This window comes from Trifolium pratense, linkage group LG1 (assembly GCF_020283565.1).
Source record: "Trifolium pratense cultivar HEN17-A07 linkage group LG1, ARS_RC_1.1, whole genome shotgun sequence".
Lineage (NCBI taxonomy): Eukaryota > Viridiplantae > Streptophyta > Magnoliopsida > Fabales > Fabaceae > Trifolium > Trifolium pratense.
The window spans coordinates 18,039,744-18,050,205 of record NC_060059.1 but is presented as its reverse complement, the minus strand read 5'-3'; the positions used below and the strand labels follow the sequence as shown (position 1 = coordinate 18,050,205).

General features: G+C 32.5%; 1 pseudogene; it reads left to right on the top strand.

Annotated features, from left to right (window-relative positions):
• Positions 1–6,115: 6,115 nt before the first annotated feature.
• LOC123889510 overlaps positions 6,116–10,462 on the top strand; it is a 98,321-nt pseudogene continuing 93,974 nt past the window's right edge.

Genomic DNA, 10,462 nt, shown 5'->3' with positions numbered 1-10,462 from the left:
ATGAATTGAAAATTATAGGGGGCAAAATCCAAAGAATTACTCCCTCTGGTCCTATATATAAGGAACACTTTGGAAAAAAAATTGGTCTTTTTTATAAGAAACACTCTTTAAATTTATTCTTTATTAAATAGATAATTCCTTGTATACCTTTATTAAATTGTATAAAATGCAACCTATTCTAATATTATACATTAATTACACAAACACATTCCCGGGTTAGTTTTGGAATAACACATCACTTTTTAAAATTTTTAATAAAAAAATAAGTCTCTTTGATATGTGTGTTTTTCTCAGTGTGTTTCTTATATATAATAAGACGGTATGGAATATAAAATATGAGGGTTAAAATTCCGAAAATAAAGATGGTAAAATTATGATTCAATCAAAATAACTTAGCAAAACTGCATTTAAGCCTAATAATTTACTCTTATATATACTTTTAATGTACTTGATTCAAATTATCTCAGAACAGTAGGTAAAATGACAAATAATGTTAATTTAATTGGGTTATGCTAACATGTGCCCTAAGAGCACATTTTAAGGTTCATTTAATTTCATTTAATTTACTTCAAAAATAGCAATAATCATCTTTATTAATTTAAAGATATGGTTCACTATATTTATTATCCATTTTAAAAAATGCATAGGCAAAAATATGATACTTGCCAAATATGATGACGAGTTTGGTCAAACAAAAATTCTACAAAACTTTTTTTTTTGTCAAACCTTTTTTTTTTTAAGTTGAAAAAATAATTAAATTATAGTAAGTGTTATAAAATTCTAAAACATATTAGCAATTCAAAAGCTAAAATAGTACTAACAATTGTTACCATTACAACATAATACTATAATACTCGATCTTGTTCACCGGAAAAGAAAAAAAAAACAAAAAATAGAAGTTAGCATAAATGAAGTATTATCAGGAGTACTATAAGCCTGATTGTTAACAAACCAAAAAAAATTGGATGCATATAATTGTGGTCATATTACCAGGAACGTGATCATAAATCAAATTTGGCAGCATATCATATTTTATCTTTTCAATTCTTTTAAATGGGTAATAAATATAGTGACAATATATTTTAATTAATAAAGTTGATTATTACTATTTTTGAAGTAAATTAAGTGAAATATTAGTTAATTAAATACACCTTAAAATGTGCCCTTGGGGCACATGTTAGCATTTGCCTAATTTAATTAATAATTTTTTTCTTATTTTCATTTTTTTCTTCTACGTATTTGTTGTAATTGTTTATCTTCATATTCATTCAATCACATTTTGAGTAGCGAAAGGCGAAAGCTACGTCATAAGAAAATCCTATGACTACGTCAGTGAAAATTAATGCAGTGTTTGTCGCTGCTCTTTTTCTCAATAGGGATCCTCGGCTGCAATATATCTGCTGCCGTCCCTGCTGCACAATATAAGCCATCCGATCATATGGAGTTGTAGATTATTCGGCATCTAATTATTCCCCAAAGCCAAAAGTTACCTATATATCAATGTATCATCGTCATATGCATAAAGTATTCTTTTTCTGGAAAAACATAATTAAAAAATAAGGTATTTCAAAACAAATAAAAAAAGGAAAATGCTAACTAGTGCCCCTAGGGCACCGGTTAAGGAGTTAAATAAGGTATGAATGTATTGAAAATTGTGTAATCTACTTTTTATAAGTATAAAAAATGCTTTTTTCAATGCAAAAATTACTTCTTTTGGTATCCTTAACTAGTGCCCCTGGGGCACCGATTAGCATGACCCATAAAAAAAATAAGGTACTTCGTAAAAAATTGTTTTTGGAGTATATAACATGTTTTAGTGTATTCGAAAAAAAAAATATCGATAACTTTGTCTTTTTTTTTCGTCAAAAAAAAAAAAAATGGTCATGTTTTTTGGTAATATATAACCTTTGGTTATCAGGAAAAGGACCCAGATAATTCAGAGTTCGGTCGCGAGGTACGTAATATCTGGTTAAGAATTGAACTTTGGTTCTTTGTTCACTTTGTCACTCAATTTGTTGAACCATATAACTTATTTTTACCTCTATAATTGATACCAATTATTGATTAAAAAAAAGAAAACAAATATGCATTTGGTATTGAACTGTCATCAAAAATACGACCGGCGATACGGATTGTTGCTGGGTCAGTGCAGCCAGATAAAGCGTGGAAGCTGATTTGGCCGTCGGAAGGTTCAGTAGCAATCTGGGGTGGATCTATTGTGGGTGGGTCAATGGAGGGTGAGGGTTGTAGTTTGTCGGCGTCGATTTCATCTTCCGAGATGAGGAGGAAGAATCGACCTTTGCATTTGTGGGTAGGGGTAAATGTTTCGTCACAGTTATAACATAGTACTTTTTCGCGACGGGTGGCCATTTCTTCTGGTGATAGTTTGCGAAAAATAACACGGGGTGGGGTTATTGGAAGGAGGAGATGTAGGGTTGGTTGGAGTTGGAAGGAGAGGTGTGGGACGATGGTTTACCTCTGAAGAGTCTTTTGCGGTCTTCGATTTTGTCTTCTTGCAGCTTGGCTAGGGCAGTGGCGTGAGATAAGGTTGTGGGGCGAAGAGCTTGAACTTCGCGGCGGATTTATGGTGATAATCCAAAAATAAAGCAACTGAGTAAAAATGAAGGGGCTAGACCAACGATTCTGTTTGCCAGTCTCTCAAACTCAGTTAAATACAGGTTTACTGTTGTTCGTTGTACCAGTTTGAAGAGGGAACTGGAAGGGTCGTCGTAATATGAATGAGCAAAGCGTGTTTCCAAGGCCTAGAGGAAAGTATACCAGGATGTGAGTTGGTTGTTACTGTGTATCCACTGGTACCAACTTAAGGCTTGACCTTCCATATAGAATGAGGCGACGGTGAGTCGGTCATTTTCTGGGGTGTTGTGATAGTCAAATAATTGGGAGATTTTGAAAATCCAACCCATAGCATCTATTCCGTCGAATTTGGGAATGTCGAGTTTCATGCGTGGTGGTAAGGCAGAGAGTGGATGTGGGCTAAGTGGTGGTGGTGGAGGGAGTGGAGGTGATGAGGAGGAGGCTTGTGATGTTAAGGCTGCAAGTTGTTCAATGATGGAGTCGACCTTAACGGTAAGATCGTCCGAGCGTTCAGCATTCGTGGTAGGCTTGGTTGAGAATGAAAGCACCAAATTGTTAGGGTTTTTGTTCCTTGATTTAGTAGGACAAGGGAATCCTCCTAAGAAATTGAGAGATAGAGAATTGGAATAATTTTCTGCTTACTTTATTAATTCCCATCATTGGTTTATAAAGCCACAGAGCATAAAATCTAATGGCTGAGATACAATCAAAACAAAATATCCCTGAATAGTAGGAGTGGGATAACGGCCTAATGCCAGCACATAAAAGAATCCTAAGACAAACAATTCTATTATTCTCTAGAAGCTTCTGCCCATCTCATCTAGTGATGACACATCAAACAAAGTCATCCAAGTGACCGGGCCTCTTAATGTTTCTCTTGGGCTTGTAATTGACTAGGCCGTTAGTGGAAGCAGGCTCATTGATGTGAGCTGTGTTGCTAACATAACCGATAGTTGTAAAAAATATGAGGGTCATGAGTTTTATTTCTTAAGAGATAATTGACAATTATTTGAAATTCGAACAATAGTACACGAATAGCCTATATTTTATATCCAATAGATATGTCAAGCAAAATTTAGGTACCATTTGACCCAATTTTTTTTAAGTGTAGAAGCTCTTTTAATTATAAAGCTAAAAATAATAGCTTTAAAACTAAAATTAAAGCTGTTTGGTAAATCTTATTTTTTTATTAATAAAAGGCTAAAAGTTTTATTTTATTATAATAAGGTTAAATGTTGTTTGATAATATATTATAATTTTTCTTAAAATATAGTTGTTTTTTCTTAGTAGAACTTTTAAAATTGTTGTTTAGCCTAGAGTCTTACTTCTAAGGAAAAAGAAGATGAAAAAAAAATTAGGTCAAACGACACCTTAGTTTAAGTTTTCTCAAGAAAATTATTTTTGAAAAGATTCTCAAGAAAATTATGATTTAAAATTCATTATTTATTTTTAGTTAGCGTTAACTCTCCAATCCATAACAAACGAGACTTGAATAATTTGGAGTTCAAACAAAAAAAGTATAGTCAGACAAAAAATTATTCCACTAAAAAATCAAGAATATTATCAAATGTTTTGTAAAAATAATATTAAAATAGTGTTATGTAAAACTAAAAATAGGCTTAACTACACATTTGGTCTCTTACGTTTATTTTAGGTTTCAATATGGTCCCTTACGTTTAAAAAGTATCAATTTGGTCCCTTACGTTGAATTTGAGCTGTCAAAACGGGTGGCCCGGCCAAATTCGGGCCGGTCCGGTCGGACTTCGGGCTTCATCGGGTCGGGCTAAAAAACCCGGATAAAAAATAGGTTACCAAAATTAGTGCCCGAGCCAGGCCCAGTACGGGTTGTCGGGCTTTCGGGTCGCCCAGTTTACTTTTTTATTTTCTATTTTATATTTAGTGCTCAAACCCAATATTATAAATATGATCAATAATTTTCGCGCGTCATATTTTTACTCATCCGTTACTTATATATATAATAATATTAATTCTCTCGCGCCGTATTTTTACTCATCCGCTATTTACGAGTTTCTCGCGCGCCCTAATTTTACTCATCTGCTACCTACGAGTTTCTCGCGCTCTATTGTTACTCATCCGCTACTTATGAGTTTCCGGCGCCCTATATTTTTACTCATCCGCTACTTACGAGTTTCTTGCTTGTCATATTTTTACTCATCCATTACCTACGACTTTCTCGTGCGCCCTATTTTTAGTCATCCGCTACTTATAAGTTTCTTGCGCGCCCTATTTTTACTCATCCGCTACTTACGAGTTTCTCGCGCACCCTATTTTTACTCAACCTCCACGTACGAGTTTCTCACGTACTATATTTTAACTTATCCGCTACCTACGAGTTTCTCGGGTGCCTTATTTTTACTCATCCGCTACTTAAGTAGAGGAGGTGTTTTATAATTTATATTACGAACTAAGTTTAAATCATCCAAAACAAATTATTTATATTTATTTTTAATTTTTTTACTTTAATTCTTTGGGGCTTGCGGGCCGCCCGTGGTCCATTCGGGCTCGCCCATATTTTAATCGTGCTTTATCGGGTCGGGCTAAAAATCCCGGAAATAATTTGGGCTAGGATTTTCAAGGTCCGAGCCCTAAAAAAAAATCGAGCTTGGCGGACCGGCCCATTCGGGCGGGCCCATTTTGGCAGCTCTAGGTTGAATTGTGTTGTCCTTTTTTAAAATTTGAGTGTTTTTGGATAAGATAGACTCTGAACAAGAAGTAGAGTCCGACCTAGTTGTGAAAAGAGTTTCAACAAAACACAAAGAGATAAGAGAAAGTGATATACACAAAACAATTTTAATTATACTGGTTCCTCTCACAAATCGAGAGTAGTCCGGTTTCTTTGCACTTCCAAAGAATTTTCACTATAATCACTCAAGATTACAATTTGCTCAAGCACACAAGCAAGAGACTTCTCAATGCTCAAGTCCACTGACAAGAAACTTCTAATGTTCAAGCACACAAACAAGAGATTTCACAATCTCTAAATTAATCAAATAAAGAAAGATGTATTTTACACTTGATATACAATCAGAGGTGTAAGAAATACAATACAATCAACGACTCTAAAGACTTATGAATTTCTAAGATACAAAGTTGATAAGAAATTCTATGTTCAATTCGTGCTTTAATTTTGACATAGTTTCCGCTTGAATATTCAGAGAGGCGTTAACTTTCTACAAGTCCTCAACTCCTTATATAGACAAGTAGGGTTGGGAACAGGCCAGGCCAGGCCAGGCCTTGACAGGCCTGAGCCTGGCCTACGATTTTTTTTCAGGCCTAAGCCTGGCATGTGGCTTATCAAATGATATTTTTTTTGGCCTGGCCTAAGACAAGGATGAAAGCCCATTGAAGAGAGTATTTGCACAAATTAGAGTTGTTAAGAACCTTTGATCACATACATTAAGAAAGCTTCTTCATTTGGTTAATGTCGTTGAAAGACATTTGAAATCCATTTGCTACAAAATAAATTTATTGTTGCAATCCATTTGAATTCCCTTTGTATATGAAGAATTTTGTTTGTCTGGAGCAATTAGATAACATTAATCCCCCTGCTGGCTTCACTTCACCATTGTGTACTCTTAGCAAATTAATTCCGAGGTATTTATTTAATATTTTATTTTCACGTGGTAAACTAAGGCCTAAGTGTTTGTGTGTACATACACACAACATTAAGCTCTTCCTAGTGTAACTGAACTTAATTTTTAATGCGATGTTTTTTTGTACAAATCTTGTGGATGGAAAAAAAAATACTAGTTGTGAGAAGATCAAGATTTTGGGTCTCTTTCATACAAAGGAGTGATTTTGATATTTGAAAATTAATGTTCATTGTTTTAAAAATGCAGAAGCTATTTTATGTGTCCGTTTGGCCTAGCTTTTTTTCCTCTTCTTTTTACTTAAAAGTAAGAAGCTAGGCCAAAAAACAATTTCTAGAAGTTACAGTTAAAACAAAAAACAGTTTCTATATTTTAGGAAAAATTATAATATATTATCAAATATATCTTTTAACACTATTATAATAAAAAATCAACAAATTTTAACTTTGCTTTTATAAAAAAAAAAATTAAGATTTACCAAACAATTTTAACTTTAGTTAAAAAGCTATTATTTCTAGCTTTATGATTAAAACAGCTTCTACACCTAAAAAAAGCTAGGCCAAACAAGCCCTAATTAGTTGTAAAAGATATTATACTATAAATAAAGTTAATTACTATCAAATTTTCTAAATTATCCTTCGATATTCCTAACAAAGTTTCTAATTTTTTATAAAAAAATATATATACGGGACCATTATTTGTCACTGAAACATAAAAAATTGGGTAAATAAGTTTTACAAAAAATAACACAACAGTTTCACTTATGGATAATGCTTAATGGTATGATTGAAATTTCAACGAATAATCACGAACACGCGTAATAATAATAAAAATCTGTAAACATAAAAAAAAATCTAAGTCTTTTTCCTAAATTCAATTTTCAATGTTCACGACTGCTTCATCAAACATGTTACGGCCATCGTTGTCGGACAAGTGGACCCATCTCCACCATCATGTGTCCTACCCACATCTTCCACCTACGCACTTCTCCCTTACTTCTCAATTTAGGGTTCTGCATCATTTTAGGTTAGTGGATAACAATGAATTGCAAGTTGTTGTAGTTATAGGTTGTGTGCGAGGTTGAATTTCTATCTTGTTTTTTTTTTTTATTGTTACAGAATTTTTATAATTTTAAAGGTTGTAGTGTTTTTTCTATAACTTTTAATTTTAATTTATCTCATTTTCAAATAAAAGACAGAAGCTTCACATGGGAGATTCTTTACACGCGTATTCGTTGAATTTCGTATGCAAACATGTCGTACTAAATAGCACCGCTGTTCACTTATATTTAACAATATTTTATAATAAATTTAAATATTTTATTCTAAATAAATTTTCTACATTAATATAATCATAAACTTAAATATCAAATTAAAGTCAATGGATCCGTGTGAATGCACGGGTCTTTAAACTAGTTACATTTAAATCCTAAATACATCACTAGACTCAAAATACATCAAAATGACTCAAAACATATAGTAGATCACCATATTGGAAGACAATAATCCAAGTAATAAAGGACTAATAACATCACATAAAGTGAGTCATCACACCCCCAAACTTGAATCATTGTCTGTCCTCAGGTAATGTTGTAGATAGCAAAGACCATCTTAAGCTACTCACTTTATTGACACGAAAAACAGCACATTCAGACCTTAAGGTTCAAACCTTGGATTGCATTTCAAAGATTGGTATAATTTTTGTATGTCAACTACCAATAACAACCTTGCGTGTGTGTGTGTACTGCCTACTACTGCTAACCAGAGACATGTCAGGATCCTTTTCCAAAACTACTCAATCAGGATACTACGCTACCCTTTTTCTCTTCTACAACTTAGAGTTTGGGTTCAGATTTCAGCAAGGGGGGAAACTATAACTTTTCATGATCTCACAGGCTTTTTGATTTTTAGTACGCAGGGAACACTACTTAAATTCATTTTAATTTATGCTTTAGGTACTACTCCACCTTTTCACCTGACGGGATCTCACTTGTAATGAGTCCAACCTGTTACTCCGTGTAGAGCACCCTACACAACATTGTTCCTCCAGTTTTAGGCACAAGAACCCTCATATATATTTGTTATTGTTCCTCCAGATTTGGCACAAGAACTTCTTTTTCTTTCATTTTTTTATAGCGATGTAGTGTCCCATCATAAATCTAGCCATGATCCATCAATCAAGTAATCAAGTTTTTTCCCCCAAACTTAGTCCTAATCAAACCCCTTATCATAGTCAATACTTTAGATAACTTAGGCTAATGATTAAGTATTTTAAAGACTTATCAAGGCATTACTAGGATCAACAGTATTCAACAGTTTGTGCATAAAGGTGCAAAGGCTATCATGTCAAGAATCCAAACAAAAATTCCCAAAAATTTCATCAATCCTACAGCTACATTCAAATCTTAAAACTCTGTCATGTGTCAAGAAAATGCTTAGCTCAAAATTTTAATTGCCAATCTGACTTAATAACACTAAACAGACTCAATTTATTGACTCTTGCATCTCCCCCACACTTAAACTACACAGTGTCCCCACTGTTGACAGGAAGAGGCAATTACTGACACGACAGAAAATAAACTAAACTAACTTATTCAGGAAAGAGAAGTCAAGACAATTACCACTCAATCTTCTTAGCCATGAATTGAAGACAATACTTAATATAAGAATTAAAATCTTGCAATGTCCATCCTTCAACTGGATCACAAACAAATCCCCACTCAATCACACATCCAACACCTTCTTCATCATCATCGATTGGACCAACTTTCAATGTTGCAACATAAGACTTAAATCCCATGTTGTTATCAACAATTTCATATGACAAACCACGTTTGATTGGATCAATTTTCTGCAGTTTCTCTTTTGCCCACTTGATTGTTGGCTCAGAGTCAGAATCAAGAGATTTGATTGTTGAAGCACAGTAACGGATGAGACCGGGTTGATTTTGAATACCTTCAAGTTGGTAACATGTGTCTATTGGGATCCATTTGTGTAAGTTGCAGAAATCTTGTAAAACTTGCCATACTTGTTGTGAAGTGATACTTGGTAGCTCAATGGTTGCTTTACCTTCCCAATTTGGTTGAGATTCGTCTTCTCCCATCACTCTCGTCGATTGTGTAGCTGTGGTTTGTTGCTAGTCTGTACTAACAGAGAACATGAACATTGAGAGACTTTATTTATAGTATATATTTTACAACTAATTATTATGAAAACAACCATCTCCTTTATTTTTGCTAAAAAAAAAAACTAATTCTCCTTTAGATTTTAATTTTTTTAATGATTTGTTATCTTTTTGAGAAAATATAAACAAGATTATTATTTTATTTTTTTTACTTAAATGTAGGAGATTAGTTGTTTCGCTATTAATTTTAGATTTTTTTAATGAGGTGTCATATTGTCATTGGATTTACCTAAGATTGTTGTGTAAGGTTCGACTCCACCTAACATTTTCTCATTGAAAAAAAAAATCTAAAATTAATATGGAAACAACTTCTCCTATATTTAAGTAAAGAAAACTAATCTCCTTTATTTTTGCTCAAAAATATAACACGTCATTAAAAAAATTAAAATCTAAAGGTGAATTAGTTTATTTTTTTTTAGCAAAAATAAAGGAGATTGATTGTTTCCATATTAAGGGTCCGTTTGGCCTAGCTTTTTTGCCTCTTCTTTTTACTTAAAAGTAAGAAGCTAGGCCAAAAAACAATTTCTAGAAGTTACAGTTAAAAAAAAAAAAACAGTTTCTATATTTTAGGAAAAATTATAATATATTATCAAATATATCTTTTAACACTATTATAATAAAAAATCAACAAATTTTAACTTTGCTTTTATAAAAAAAAATTTAAAATTTACCAAACAATTTTAACATTAGTTAAAAAGCTATTATTTCTAGCTTTATGATTAAAACAGCTTCTACACCTAAAAAAAGCTAGGCCAAACAAGCCCTAATTAGTTGTAAAAGATATTATACTATAAATAAAGTTAATTACTATCAAATTTTCTAAATTATCCTTTGATATTCCTAATAAAGTTTCTAATTTTTTATAAAAAAATATATATACGGGACCATTATTTGTCACTGAAACATAAAAAATTGGGTAAATAAGTTTTACAAAAAATAACACAATAGTTTCACTTATGGATAATGCTTAATGGTATGATTGAAATTTCAACGAATAATCACGAACACGCGTAATAATAATAAAAATCTGTAAACATAAAAAAAAAATCTAAGTCTTTTTCCTAAATTCAATT